Genomic DNA, 9860 nt, shown 5'->3' with positions numbered 1-9860 from the left:
TAAAAAAATTATTAAAAATAAAAAAGTAAACGATAAGATAAACATTTAAAAAAGTAAAAAAATAAAGAAACAATAAAAAAATAAAAATAAAACTAACCCTGCCACCCTGCCATCTGGTTGCCATTCTCCATTGATGGGGGTTGCAGTTATATCCACAGTGCAGCTACCAAAAAGATTGTGCTTTCTACTCTCATAACTATGCAGGTAATGTCCGGAGTCTGCTGTTGTTGTTCTAGGAAGGGTATTTCAGCTTCAAAAAGCAAGTAGAACAGTGGTTCTCAAGCTGTGGGTCGCTGTGTGATTTCTGCTGTGCTAGGTGAGAGTCCTCCATAGCCCTCTCCTAGCGCAGCAGTGAAAGTTCTCCTGCCACGCCACGTACACAAGATCCTGTTTCGTTCTTTAACAAATAATAGTTATTAAAAATATTAATTTTAAACATGTGGTCCAGGACAGATGTCCAGGTACAGAGGTCTGATACTTACTAAAACTTCTTGAATAGTTGCCACCATATGTAAGCAAACATAGCACAGTCCACAGTAATGAGACCCTGCTGTTCACTAAATATTAAAGGTGTACTTAAACCTCCCTGGAACATTGCAGTCATACCCCAAAGTGCATTATAATTCTCTAAAGCAAGTATTTTATTTCTCATTTTGATATCTGGGCAACAACAGAGGTGTATCCACTGCAAGGCAAACAAGGCATTTGCCTTAGGCGGCACTATCCAGAGAGATGGCACAAAACACCGCCCGCAAATCACTGAGGTGAGCTGGGCCGCACAGAATCAGGCAGCCTCAGCAGCCAAATTAGGCAGCCGCTTGTGGGGCCTCACGGCCACCTAATTTTCCTGAGAGAGCCTCAGGTGGGCTGTGCAGAATCTATGGTGGGATGTGAGGGGTCTGTGATGTGGTCTGCAGGCTCTCAGGTGGGGTGCGCAGGATCTATGGTGGGCTCTGCAGGATCTATGATCTTAGGCTGAGACCCTGCAGAGCCCACCAGAGACCCTTCACAGCCCACCTAAGACACCGGCTTCCCTGCTACGCTAATAGCGTAGCCAGCGACTGAAAGGTTACGCAAAATGTCTTAAACAGAAAGGGGTGGGGCAAATTTGGAGGGGGGGGAGGTGCCGGAGTGTAGTCTTGCCTAGGGCAGCACAAAACCTAAATACACCACTGGGCAACAGTGCCATTATGAAAACCAAACACATGGCTCCTGGTCACTATATACAGAAGCTCTGGGGAAGAGCCATTTGCATTGTCACTCTGCAAAGTCCAAAGAGATTGAAGGACAAATCCTGCCGTCCTCTTTTCTCATCTCCGCCATTACTGCTGAAGCCTTCGGTCTCACCAATTCCAGACTTCCAGCTGGACGTGCTAAGCAGGACTGCCATGGTCCACGCAGTTGTTGACGTGTTGTCAGATTGGCTCCCTCAAAACTTGTGTCCCAGCCAGCTCTTAAGGTTAAAAACAATATTGCCTGGACCCTCATCTGAGTGAGTTGCATCTTATTAAGACTCTTCCCTTCCACTCCTTCTAGCTTTGCCTTTAGTGTTAGTTTTAGGAACCAACACTATTATCCATCACACACAACAAAATGAAAGGCTCTGTGTCTTCACTGAAACCTGATGCCCTGCTCCCTGCTACAACCTAACCCCTAAGGCAGAGCTGGGGATTCATATTCTCAAGGGGCCACATGAGAAACTGGGGCTGTTTTAGAGGGCCAAACTTACCATGCATTACGGTGTGGCGGGTGCATTCATTGAAACTTTTCCTTTGCTCCGCAAAGGAAAGAAAATAGTTTTCTTTAAACAGGTAAAGAAATAAAAAACAAAGAGAGCGCCTCCATCGTGTAAAAACGCTTTAATAAAACGGTATATGAAGAGCTAAAAGCATATTCACAAACAGATTAGATAAACAGGCAAAGAGGCAAAGGTTCTGAGGAAGGAGGCGTGTCCTCTGAAACGCGTAAACCAGGGAGGTTATGCAGCTTGTCGGCTGAGCCGGATACTTACGATCCCAGTGTTTTTTTGTTTGCTGATTTACACTCTATGTTTATCTCATCTGTTTGTGAGTATGCTTTTAGCTCTTCATATACAGTTTTATTAAAGCGTTTTTACACGATGGAGGCGCTCTCTTTGTTTTTCATTTTAGTTTTTTGGTTACCCTAAACCAGTGGGAGCTGCCTCGAGAGTGCATTACTTTCCTTTTTTTACACAGTTACTGGTGTTGGCGCCTGTGTTATTTAACTCTAGGTAAAGAAATTGTTTACTTTAGACAGGAAAGCATATTTATACTCTTTAAAGCACTGGATCATGACCTTGGTTTTAGGTTCATAGCTAAGTTCTTCTTTAGATGTGCCCTCATGTTCTATAAGTTGACATAAACAAGAAAGATGGGCTTAATCCTGGAGAGCCCTTCACGCTATTATCTTCGATACTTCCACCTATGGTGTTTGACTGTTTATTCCATCATTCAATGATTTGTTGAATCATTCTCTCGGTCTACTCCCCGAGACAGAGAAGTCCCTCCCTCTTCCTAGTTCTCGGTCAGGGGCGTACCATGTGGGAGGAGTATGCCCAGACGGCGCGACGACATAACTGACGTCATCGCGCCAGATACTGTTATAGCGCCCGCGTGACCCACCGACATCAGTCTGCGGCCGGGAGGCAGCGGTAGTAGATGTGGGTGGCGTAGGGGTAATCGGAGGACCTAATTTTGGAAGACAAGCAGACAGAGACTTCTGCTCGGTCCATGCCTTTTCCGCTTTTTCGCTTCCTCAAACTGTGTGGCCATCAGCCTGATTGACTTAAACACCTCGTTTATGTAAGTATACGTTGGCCGCCGTGCCTTATACATATACATCTTTTTATAACTGAAAGGAGTATTCCTCCACTTATGAGTGATGTTTTCTCAATCTAACTAGACTGTGGCCTATTATCATTATACCCCCCTTCTTCTTTTTTCCTCTTTTAGGTTGTGTTTTTCTTCCTTTCTCTTACCCCTAAAACTCAATATTGGGATTTGACCGACATAGTACCCCTCCTATTTTTAGGGGGGACTACGCAGGGGCGTAGCTCGACCAGACCCGCCCAGACACATATACACATCAGAGCACATAAATTGGTAGGCAAAAGTTAATTTGACTATGTACTATATTGTTACTTTACTCTAAGGAGAATTAAGAACGTTCACTATGATTTTCATATTTTACAAATTACACAGATACCTCCTGTACCTGAAGAAGCGCCTGGGTGCGCAAAACGTCGTATCAGCTCCTCCATTTATGAACCTCCACCAACTCCATACAGCATTTAAGCTTCTAGTGAATTGTTATCCCTCATCCTTGATCGTCCGTAATATCAGATTGTTTCTTAAACTATGCACTTATTTTGTTATGATTTAATCATGCTGTAGGAAGGGTACATATGGAGAGAGCACACAGGGAGCGATCTAATTAGCTGTTTTTAATTTGGATTGTATATTTAGCCTTTGTCTTAAATGAATTTAATTAAAACTAACTTTTTTATATGAATTTCTTTGTGGAGTAAGTTCCTTTGGTGCTCTCAAAACCCCACTTTCTGTCCTTGTCGAATTTAAATTCTAGGGGTGTGGCACCTACTATTCAGACCCAGATCGAAAACCATCCTCTATATGTTCTATAAGTTGACATAAACAAGAAAGATGGGCTTAATCCTGGAGAGCCCTTCACGCTATTATCTGATGTAGTTCTCATTAAATAGACAAAGGACTGAATACGGTTCATGGGCCACAAAATGCCCAGATCTGCCCTAATGGAACAAATAATATTTTTTCAGCAGAAGAAGGGAATCCTGCACAAACACACAGGGGTCATACAGTAGAAGAAGGCTAGGATAGACAAAACAAGAAGAAACAGAAAAGAGAAGGGACAGATATGTACACACAGGGTCATGTTACAAAAAAATAGACCCTTAACTGTAGATGAGCAAATTTGACTGCCCAGGGCCAAACTTCCAGAGCGTGCAGTGGAAAATAGATGATTCTCAAATATGCCATACAAGGGTTAAAATGTTAACATCAAAGTTATTGTCCAGCTTTTTCTGTGGACCCCAAACTTTCACACTTTTAATAAGTTTGTCTAAAATCTGCATGACTTGGGCAACAGTAGCAAGCAGCCAGCATACATCATGGACACTAAAACAGTGCCTATAATTATAGCACTCTGTTAGTCTTTAAAATGATTTCCTGAGTCTGTTTTCCCAGTATCCCGGTGTTATCACAGTGCATATTCCACTGAGCCATTTTTAGCAAGAATGAAACAGGTGAAACATTTCAGGCTTTCTGACAGCGATTTCCCTACAATCGACAATGCCTCCTTGCTGACAGAACACATCTGCTGGCTTTCTGCACCGTGCTGTTACTGTTCTAGACTGCTGCTCAGCCGGATATGAAATGTGACTTCATTTTCTAGGTAATAATGGTTAAAATGTTTCATACCAGTTGTAATACAATAATGCAGTGCACACTGACAAGTCTTGCTAATTGCCTCTATCTTTGTGCTAAGTGGCCTTCATTTAACTGGTTATGTTACAGCTTTTTCCTGGCCTCATTAATAGGCATAAGGAATGTGCTATTTAATGAGAACTACATCAGATAATAGTGGGAAGGGTTCTCCAGGATTAACCCCATCTTTGTTGTTTATGTCAACTTATAGAACATGAGGGCACATCTAAAGAAGAAACTTAGCTATGAACCTAAAACCAAGGTCATGATCCAGTGCTCTAAAGAGTATAAATATGCTTTCCTGTCTAAAGTAAACTATTTATTTGCCTGCTTAAAGTAAACAATTTTCTTTCTTTTAGTCCGCAAAGGAAACGTTTTAATTAACTCCTCCCTCCCAAGCAGCATATACATACTTTTCTTCACTTCCCTGGAGTGCCATTGGACCACATGGTGCAATATACAGTATAATACCCATTCATGTGACTCCCTTCCTCTCTCCTATGTGACAGAACTGAGTGCTTTGTGATTGGCCAACACACCTGGGGTCAGGGACAGAGTCCACAGCCCTGTGTAAGCTCCCTGGAGTTGGTTTAGGAACTTACAATGCGTTTGCATTTCCTTTTGAACAAAGCATCGGGGGATTTAAGGAAATGTAAGTAAATGTTGCTGGGGATGAGTGGAGCTAATATTAAGCTGAATTTTAATCTGCTTATAATGTTCTTTCCCCGGTTCATCCTTTCCCCACTCATCAACATGCTAATTATATTTCTATTAAAAAAAAGAAACCCTTTCAGTTTTCATTACATATCTTATTTTAGACTCAGTGATGCCACCACAAGGTCACTTGAGTTTGCCAAAGCCTGCTGAAAACTCTGACCGCCACCCTCTCCTCCCGACCCCCTCCTTGGTGGCAGTTGAGATGGATTGTTCCCTGTTCTCTGAAGTCAAGTAATATGAGGAGCCAGTAAAAAGTGAAACTAGTGATGCAGAAGAGGATTTTCTGGCTAATAAAGGGAATACTAGACATCTCATGGTGCTGCTCTTGCTCAGAACTGAAAAAAGTAGATATACTTCAAAGGGACAACCTCATTTCTATTAGCAGGTTTTGTGGCATCCAAGTTGAACTTGAATAAGAAGTTCTGGTGCCACTGAATTGCCGTAGGGGTTCCCATACTGGCAGCCGGATCCAGAAACACCAGACATGCTTTGAATAAAACCCCGATGAAGGTGATGAATCTCTACATAGGCTGTGGTTCAAGTGAGTTGTCAGGAACAGAATGTTGAGCATTTTTGCGTTTTGGTAATCTGTTTCAAAGTCCAACTCTGACCCAAAATCTTTTTTTATTGAATGGGGAAAGTTTAGAGTTGTTTCGGGTTTTCAATGTTTGTGTTCCTGCTGTGGAGATTTCCCTACTTTCCTGTGTGGTCACTGGACAGGAAGTGATTATCCCAGTAGGAACACAGATGTTAATTTAAAAAAATCCCTATTCTATCCAAAGCTCCAAAAATATTTGGAAGCACTCCCACTTAAAGGATTGTAAATGCTGGCAAATGCTTACTACATGTTTAAACTGTACTTTTTTGTAGTTGGTACACTTTTGTTTCTCTACCTTGTCCTGAACTGCCAGTTATGGTAAATGTTATTTATGTGGGTTTCCAGTCATCTCTGGTGGCTTAGATGTCCTAGTCACATGTGCCAGAGTTCCAGGAAGTTAAGGGAGATCTAGTAACCTGCCTTTAGTTAACATGGCCATTGTCAGAAGACGTTGGAGGAAAAGAGAAATAAGGAATGCAAAGAATACAAAGCCTGCAATTATCTAGAAGTATGTGTTTGTAGAATGTCATTACTAAACATTTCTAAAGGGGTATTTGTTGTTATTTTAAAGATATGTGTAAAGGTGCACTTTAAGTGCGACCCATTACATCACCAACTGGCCGCAAGTAATAATTAGTAAATGTAATGCTACATAAAACTGTCAGAGACTGCATATATACGCAATAGGAAATGGTCAGAGACTGCAGCTATGCTATAGAAGTTGCTGGAAACTAAGATAGATCAGAGGAATAAAAATTAAAAAAAAAACATCCAGTTTTAAGAGTATTTTAATCCTTTATTGGCCTGAGTAAGAACCTAGCTAAGCAGAAAAATCCCACTGGGGCAAAGAGGGCTGCACAATAATTTCAAAAGGGCTGTATGCTGAGCACCAGTTACATAGAAGCAAATACGTCACACATACTTAAGTTACTATCCTAAATCCGACAACCAGGTAACTTAGTTTCTTTGCCCACCCTGATTAAATATCACTAGAAGTCACGTGGAGTTATGAAGTCTCTGTGCCCTCCATACACCATCCATAGACATTATATAGAATTTCACAAATGGATTTTTCCTTTGAACTGGTATGTGGGGAGTGTGAGTGAGCTCTAGAACAGCGTTTGCACCAAGCATCCAGGATTTGAAGTCATGTGGGGCCTGGAAACGGCACCATTCTTTTAGAGCTACAGCTATGACATTATGAAGAGAAGAAGGGGCTACCCACATCTCATAACAATTAAAACCATTTTTTCAGTGTTTATTACTAACGGAGGCATGAGAACATCTTAAATTAAACCTTTACTGTGGATGCAGCCATTGCTGGCCTTTCCTTTTTTGAAATTCTAGTTCCCTAGCTGTCATGCTAATGTTCATTATTTTCTGAATTATTAAACAAGAAAAGATATACAGACCATGAACTCTATCTTCACTCTGAATTTCCTGATCTGCATTATTCTTTCAGGTCTGTGACTCAGTAACCAGGCCAACTACAGCTAGGCAACTAGCAACAAATAAAGTAACAGTAATTTATCAGTACAGTGTTATTTTTTACATTACTTTTAAAAGTGGGTGGCATTACCTGTAAAGAAGAAATATACTTGCACTGCATAAAGCTCTAGAGTCTCCACCCCCCACACCCCCCTTCCCTCTACAAGGGTTGAGAGAGATAAGGATACATAAAATATAGACCAGAATTACTGCACTCATCAGTACTGTGGCCTTTTTTTACCTTCTGTTATTGTATCTCATGACTACTGTGGCCTGCCTATGACTATGGACTGCTTCTCCTTTCTGGAAACTGGTATCTCTACAACACTGTGCTTACCACCACTGTGCTCTACAACTACAAATCCCATTGGGCATTGCAAGAATCTGACAGCCACAGGCATAACTTCTAAAGACAGATGCAATTCAAAATATTCAAAAAGGGGGCAAGATGCCAAATTATATGGCAGATGCGGTTTAATGTCGATAAATGCAAAGTAATGCACTTTGGAAATAAAAACAAGCAAATGGGTTATGCAATCATGGATATGTCACTAGGGAAGTCACAAATGGAAAAAGACTTGGGGGTCATTGTACACAACAAACTAAAGGGTAGTTTGCAGTGCCAGGCTGCTTTAAACAAAGCAAGTAGGGTCTTGTCCTGTATTAAGAAGGGGATGTGCTACAGAGACAAGTCTATAGTTGTGCCGCTTTATAGAGCATTGGTTCGGCCTCATCTGGAGTACGCGGTCCAGTTTTCGTCACCAGTATTAAGAAAAGATGTCCTTGATCTGGAGAGGGTCCAGCGGAGGGCAACTAAACTAATTAGGGGAATGGTGGACCAGAGCTGTGAGACAAGGCTCATAAATGTAAACATGTTCACGTTGGAAGTAAGGAGATTAAGGGGGGATATGATTTTCATGTACAAGATGTTCAATGGCGACAGCAAACTCTTTCAGATTAACTCCATCACAAAAACTAGAGGCCACCACATAAAATTGGTGGAAAACAAATTCCAGCACAAGGGACGAAGGGGGTTCTTCACGGTAAGAGCGGTTAGGGTCTGGAACTCACTGCCATCAGCAGTGATTTCCGCCAGGAGTGTGGAATTGTTCAAGAAACTCTAGGATGATTTCCTGAGGGACCGTAATATACAGGGGTACAAGTACTCCTAAGAAAGAGATGATGCGCGGACCTATATGGGTTGGACTTGGTGGACTTATGTCTTTATTCAACCCCAAATACTTTGTAACTATGTAACCACAGCTGGAGGTCCAGAGTTTGCCTACCACCGCTGTATAGCTGTCTATTTGCATAGATACAGATATATACCACCAAGGGTGATTATATCATTAGATATAAAATATTGCTATGTAGTTTAAAAATATATAGAAAATATAGCTACTGTATGTCTAGCAAAGTATTATATGACCACCAAAAATAAAACACAAATTATCCCCTTTCCCTTTACTGCGGTGTTGTGATGTATCATGTGACTATATAACTGGTACACAGGGGAAAGGTTTCATTCACCCTTGACAAGTGGATAATATGAGGAAAGGTCTGCTCTTTTCCTTGATTAATAACTAGTGCACTTGCAGTTTTACTGATTTAGGACCTGGCTGCTGTATTTACAGGGGGCCAACAAGAGGATCCACTGACCTCTTGGTGGGCCCCCCTGAACTGGTAGGTTTCTTTTATAGCCAGATACATTCTAATAGTCATCTTAGAAATACAATTTTTTTTTTATTGATGCTAGACTCAGATGCAGGTCCACTTTAAGATACAAGTGGTTTTAGGACACAGAACACAGCAACGGCCCGAAATTCCTCTAAAACAATCCGTCTAATACCAAAAGGAACATGTTTGTGTTCTCAACATTCTCAGTAGATAATAATTAAAACATAAATAGCTATACACAGGTAGAACATCTGCACTGTGACTTGATTCAGCTCAAGCTGTGTTCACATTCTTTTTCTTGTATGAGCTTCTTATTCTGCTGGGTTCAAGGTGCATGCCCCATTTACCCCTTTAATGACCACCCATATACCCTCTGCATATATAAACACCCTGGATAAGTTAGTTGCTTTTCTACCATATTTTTTGCACTTCCGCACAGCTGTATGTTTGCAAGCTGAAGCAGATCCCATTTCACTGATTGCTGCAATAGCTTGTTATGGTAATCATGCATTGTAATTTTTTTACACTGTTGCAACTAGATACCACAGATTACAGGCTTGTTCTGAGATTCCAACTGCAGAAAAGCTCTACAATGTTAAAAGAAAGTTATTTTTCCTGTTACTATTAATGAGTCTTTCTAGCTAACTCTCAATTGACCGCTAGTAAACCTCAATTAGTTTTAATACTCCTTTTTTGCCTTATCTTTTTTTACCATTCGTACATAGTTTTTTACCATTCCTTGCATATTTTCATTAATTGAGATTTGTTGTGATGGTGTGCTTCAAAAATAAACATTTAAATTGCTAAAAAAGTGTACCATGTTTTAAACCAGGAACGTAATGTACTGATCGGCAACTCCCTTTTTGGAATTAAGCAAGAATAAATACATACACATATAT

Source organism: Nanorana parkeri, unplaced genomic scaffold, assembly GCF_000935625.1.
Source record: "Nanorana parkeri isolate BGI_ZX_2015 unplaced genomic scaffold, ASM93562v1 scaffold76, whole genome shotgun sequence".
Lineage (NCBI taxonomy): Eukaryota > Metazoa > Chordata > Amphibia > Anura > Dicroglossidae > Nanorana > Nanorana parkeri.
This window is presented reverse-complemented; position numbering follows the sequence as displayed.